Below are 5834 nucleotides of genomic sequence, written 5' to 3'. Positions count from 1 at the left end.
GCATTATTCATGCCCTTTTTAACTTCATAAAAATAGCATTGGTTATGTCAAAGTGAAGGTGCTTTTTTTTTGTGCTAATCAAGGAAATGTAAAATGGACTTTTAGAGGATGAGCAGCATCTACATTTTAAAAATACAAAACTGCGGAAAAAGTAGGATCCTAAAAGATTTCCAATATTTTAGAATCCATGAGGTTCGTTCGACAATCATGAGAAGAACCAATCTCATGCAACTAACCTCATGAAGCATAGATTGTAAACATGAAACAGCAGATTGTTCACTGGGTCAAAAAGAAATTCATTGTTGAAGTATAAAACTGTCAATTTAAGTCAAACATTTCTTTATATTTAGGGAAAAATAAACTGCTTAATAAAGTTCACCATATATGTACATTTTTTACTAGAATTAAAGAGTAAATAATTACAGGCACAGATGAATACAGAGTACAATCGGCTAAATGGTTCATAAAAATTCTCAAGAAACGCAATCATCAATTCTATCTAAATCGATGGCGAATATTTTATTCAGTAGCTGCTACAAGTAGTCTAATATGATAAAAAAATTAAACTTTAGAATTTAGTAAAAAGAAGCACTGCATTATCAAATACTTTGAAAATACTCACAGATGGGAGCATACCTGCAGCCTTGAGAAGCAAAACCGAAGCAGGAGGGGTTTTCAGAATGAAAGTAAAGCTCTTATCCTATTCAAACAGAGAAGAAACGTATCATATATACAATCATGTCACTTTTCGAGATAAAATTGTCCGCAAAAGTATTACAATAAGCATTCGTTTTTGGAAATCGATCCCCAGAATTGCACTAAAATTGTCCACAAAAGTACTACAGTAAGCATTCGTTTTCAGAAATCGATCTCCAGAATCGCACTAAAATGGCGAAGAAGAAGGGGAAGATTGCATGCAGAAGAGATATAAGTTAACAAGAACCAAATAAAGAAAGTAATTAGATGGCTCACATCATAGACCGTGATTTCCACGGGAATCACATAGCCGGCCTCATCGGCGGCCTTGGCATTGTACTCCTTGCAGAAGGCCATGATGTTGACGCCCTTGGACCCCAGTGCAGGGCCCACCGGTGGGGCCGGAGTTGCTTTCCCCGCCTCTAGAGCGAGCTGGATAAGACCCACCACAGCAGCAGCCACAGCATGGAAAAAAAAACAAAACTTTGCAATTCGAAGAGGGTAATCAAAGGGAAGTACAAAGAAAGGAAAATTACGGATCTGGAGATCTACCCTTTTTGGGATTCCCTGAGGACTTGGGTGGGGCCATGGCTTTTACGGCGAGAGGCCACGGAGTGCGAAGAAGAGAGGGTCCGCCCCGGAGAAGTGGACGGAAGGAGGAGGAGAAGGGAGGGAGGAAAGTGGAGGAGAGGTGGGGTTTGCAGGCGGACGGCGAGGGGACGCAGGGGAGTGAGAGAGAGCTCGACATGGTGGTCGCCATATGTGGGAGGGAGGAAGGGATGGTAAGAGGACTAGATAAATCTGGGAGATGGATTCGTCCGTTATCTAAGCTTGGATGCGGGATTTGGGTTGGATTTGGGTCAAAATCCCCAACGTTGACCCGACCCGTTTGATTATTGGATTGAAAGAAAGGAGACATTGTATCTCCCTCCTACCCCGTTTTGTGTTTGTTCGCTCGTTTGATGAAGCAATAGTTTATTCTGAGGACCGGTCCTCCCAAACAGCCTCCCCGGAATGATTGGCTATATAAAATGCTACTAAATCCGTAGCACCATTCACCTCTTGGTTTCGCTTGAAATCTTGCAAAGTTCATGATAATCTTTGAAATATCCAACAATGGTTGGCGGGCATCTATGACAGCTCGATGCTTCGATGACCATGTTATTCTTGAATCATCTTCTAAGATAACACTATAGGTTTGTAGGATAATAAAAGTATATGAGAGTCCCTCCCACTAAAAATGAAAAGAAAAGAAGAGAAAGGAGTGAAAATTTGTAGTGAAGGGGAAAAAAAGCGAGATAAACCATAATGTTAGCCTATGAACCGCAACATTTTTATCATGGTTCTTAGATCTCATTTTTTTCAGATTACGCCAAGTGTAGACGACATCGTTTTTCCACTTGATGAACTTGACATAATCCAGCTCAATCCAAAAAAACAATGACATTGGAATCCCTTATTACTCTATCACAACATTCATCCCTAATTACTCTGTCACAACAATTAATGCAATTTTTTGTAGGACGAAATTCAATCAAGGTTGCACATCTTGCTTTTTTGACCAAGCCCTTGAATGGATTGGGTTGTCTGGATCCCGTTTAATTTGGAGGCCCAGGCGACGGACTTGGGACGGCCTAAGAGGTCGTGGAGCATGCGTAAAGGTGTGTCGATGCAAAAAGAAAGAGTGAGGATAGCAACTGAGCGGGCTGTGGTAATGGCGAGGTAGACGAGACGATGAGCAATTTCGGGTGTTTGATGAAATTTCTAAGAGAGGTTCTCCATTTGTGCTGATTGGGTTGGAGTTTGCTTCAGGGTCTTTAGGCTTGGACTAGTTGGGTTGGGCTGCCCTTTGTTGTTGGGCTGTTGGTCTCCCTCCCTCCCCTCCTGGTTTTTTTTCTTGTTTCTCCTTTGTACTCATTTCATCTCTAATAACAGCTATGGCCATTCTTCTGATTTTCTTCTAGCTTCTCCATTGTGCTCATTTCATCTCTAATAAAATCATGGCACTATATTGTCCAAATAAATAGTCTTGGAGGTTAAATTGCAAAAAATATATTTTTTCTTGTCTCAAATGGCAGATGACAACAACTGTTTATTAGTGGTACTGCATGTATGTACCTCAATTTAAATATTTTATTATGTATTTAATATGCTAGTATAATAAAAACTATTTATTTTGTATCTAAATAAAGCATATATTAGATATTACCAAAATACATGATTTTGATTTTGAGATATCTTAATTTTAATGTGGATCTTCAATTTGAATGTCTCACTATTGTTTTTGAAAGTTAGAAGGATATATTCCTTCTCTTGAAAGGAACAAAATGACGTACCAAGAAAACAAGAGCAAAATTTCTCCTTGCATATGCTGGCTAATACGAGATAGGTTGGAATTTGGAAATCTTGATGGACTGCAAACATTTCAGATCATGTTTGTCACTAAATCATTAATTTAAGTGTTCATGATGCTATTGCAATTCCAGCAGCGAGGCACATTTGGCTTGATAACATTTTAATGTTCAGCATTTTTAAAGTCCATAAAATCTTAGAAAAATTCTGAGAGTTTCTTTGGATATTTCTAAAAGATTAGACCAAAAATTCCATGAGAATCGGGCCTATTAAACAAATTTTTTTAGAAGCCCATCCACACCCAATCCAAATTCTAGTATTTGGGCTTCCGGAAGTAAAAGACTTATGGGCTGGGTAGATTTTGGTCTGGAGAAATGCTTTGAGCACTGCAGGTGGTGCGCACTGCCCGTGATGATTGGCTCACATGTCAGGTGGGGGTGCGGCATCCAATTTTTTTTTTTTTTTCGATCTTGCACGTGGGCCAATCACTGTGGGCGGTGTGTGCAGTGTTGCACCGCTTGCGGTGCACAAAATATTTCTCTTTTGGTCCAGGTGGAGTTTTTTTCCACCTGTATAGGCTGAGCGGCGTTTGGTTGATATAGGGCTATGCCTAGATATATAGAAGGCCCACCCACGGATTCTATAGGATTGCCAGCCTAATTCTATTGGAATAGTTAATTGCAAATCTAAAAGAACAAAAAAATATTATTAAATAGAACTGATGAGACTAGTCCCCTCTCTATTTGTGAAAAAAAAAAATCCACGATGGAAACCAAAGTGCTACTCAACAAACAACGAGGAGCACATCCAACTTGATTTTCTTATGATTATAGATTATATGCTGATGGACGACAGACTAATTTGAAAATTCTAGATGATTTTGAAGATTCAGATACTGTCTTTGATGAGTGAGGCATATTATAAAAAAACTCCTGCAGACTTGATCCTTGACTTATTCGAGAGCTTTTGAGATCCTCCTTATCGGATATACTTTGATTAGAGATTGAAAAATCAAGATACTACTCAATAAACAGCGAGGAGCACATCTAGTTTGATTCTTTTATGGTTGCAGATTGCAGGTTAATTGGACAATAGACTGATTTGAAGATCCCAAATGATTGACGGCTTTGGTTTTGATGGCTTTATTTCATGTAATTTATTATCTCATAAAATTCTTATATATGAACACATAAATTGTCTTTGGAGAAATCAGCAGCGATCCTTTTAAGTTGTCTTCTACGTCAATTTTATGCTGGTAATCAGTTGAAAAATTTGAAATAGAGGATGTAAAAAAGAAACCTTCATTTATTTAATGAAACTGATGAGACTAATCCCTTCCTAATTCTCGAAAAAAAATCTATAAAAAAAAGCTTGTGCATAGAAAATAATTGACAATCGGACCATATAAAGTCATTATATTAGATTTTATAATGAAGTTCACTTTATTTTATGCTAATCAGTTATTTACAGTATGGTATAAAGATGACCAAAGAATAGGCATAAAGTTTCATCTATTTATAAAATAAAATTCTATATAAAAATTTAGTTATGATGTGTCATTAGTGTTGTAATGCATGAAAAGTCGTGTGTTGATTATAATGTATTTATCGGCATGATTCTTATTGATAATTATTTTGTAATCAAGTATGCAGTGTATATTCTACGGAGGAATTGAGTTTTAAATGTGACTATATCAGTTTTCAATTAACAAATCTAAATAAATTTTATTAAAGATTTTTGAAATATTTTAAATAATTAAAATGAAGATACTTATATTAGGTTAGGCCAAATTGGAGAATGATATAATTTATTTGATTAAATCGATCCAGATATGGCTCATACTAGCATGTATCGAGATTTATTTTATATATTTTAAATTGATCCGGCTTTGACTAAAGATAAACCTCTAGTAAAGTTATAGAGATATATTTGATGGTTTGATAAAATTAAGCTCTACACAACCATTGTAGATAACATTCATTTTTCCGTCATTGTGATTGATTCAGATACTGCCTCTGATGGTGAGATATGTTAGAAAAGAATCCCTATGAATTTGATCTCTGACTTATTTGAGGGCTTGTGAGATCATTTTTATAGGATATACTAGGATTAGGAATTGAAAACCAAGGTACTACTCAGTAAATAGCGGGAACACATTCAATTTGGTTTTCTTATGGTTGTAGATTGTAGGCTAATTGGACGATAGGCTGATTTGAAGATCTCAGATGATTTCGACGGTTTCGATTTCGATGACTTTATTTTTATTTAAATTTTATTGTTCCATAAAATTTTTATACATGAACACATAAATTTTGAAAAAATCAGGTCCTTTTGAAATGGAGGATGCAAAAAAAAAAAAAAAAAAACCTTCATTTATTTAATGAAACCGGTGAGACTAGTCCCTCCCTAATTCTCAAAAAAAATCTATAAAAAAAAAAAAGCTTGTATGCAGAAAATAATTGACAATCGGACCACATAATCTGTCTTCGGAGAAATGAGCAGCGGTCTTTTTAAGTTATCTCGTGTGTCCATGCCATCTCCGTAAGCAGTTGAAAAACTTTAGGCTGAAAATCTGAAAAAGAAACCTTCATTTACTTAATGAAACCGGAGCGGCTAAACCCTCCCTATTTCTCAAAAGAAATTCTACAAAGGGAATCTTATACGCAGAAAATGGTCGAATAGATCATGGAATACGTAAACTGCCTTCGAGAAATGAGTACTGGTCTTTTCATGATGTCTTATAGGTAATCACTCCCCGCCGAAAGGGGCAATCTAGATGACCTTGG

The 5834-nt window shown here is 36.5% G+C and overlaps 1 long non-coding RNA gene across 1 annotated transcript; it reads right to left on the bottom strand.

Annotated features, from left to right (window-relative positions):
- Nucleotides 1-374: 374 nt before the first annotated feature.
- Nucleotides 375-1388, bottom strand: LOC140857211 (uncharacterized). Its single transcript, XR_012140798.1, has 3 exons — nt 1249-1388; nt 973-1128; nt 375-700 (listed from the first exon to the last, which is right to left on the bottom strand). It is a non-coding gene; the product is annotated as an uncharacterized lncRNA (long non-coding RNA).
- Nucleotides 1389-5834: the final 4446 nt, after the last annotated feature.

This window comes from Elaeis guineensis, chromosome 4, assembly GCF_000442705.2.
Source record: "Elaeis guineensis isolate ETL-2024a chromosome 4, EG11, whole genome shotgun sequence".
NCBI classification, from domain to species: Eukaryota; Viridiplantae; Streptophyta; class Magnoliopsida; order Arecales; family Arecaceae; genus Elaeis; species Elaeis guineensis.
The sequence above is the reverse complement of the archived record's forward strand: the minus strand, read 5'-3'. Positions and strand labels throughout refer to the sequence as shown.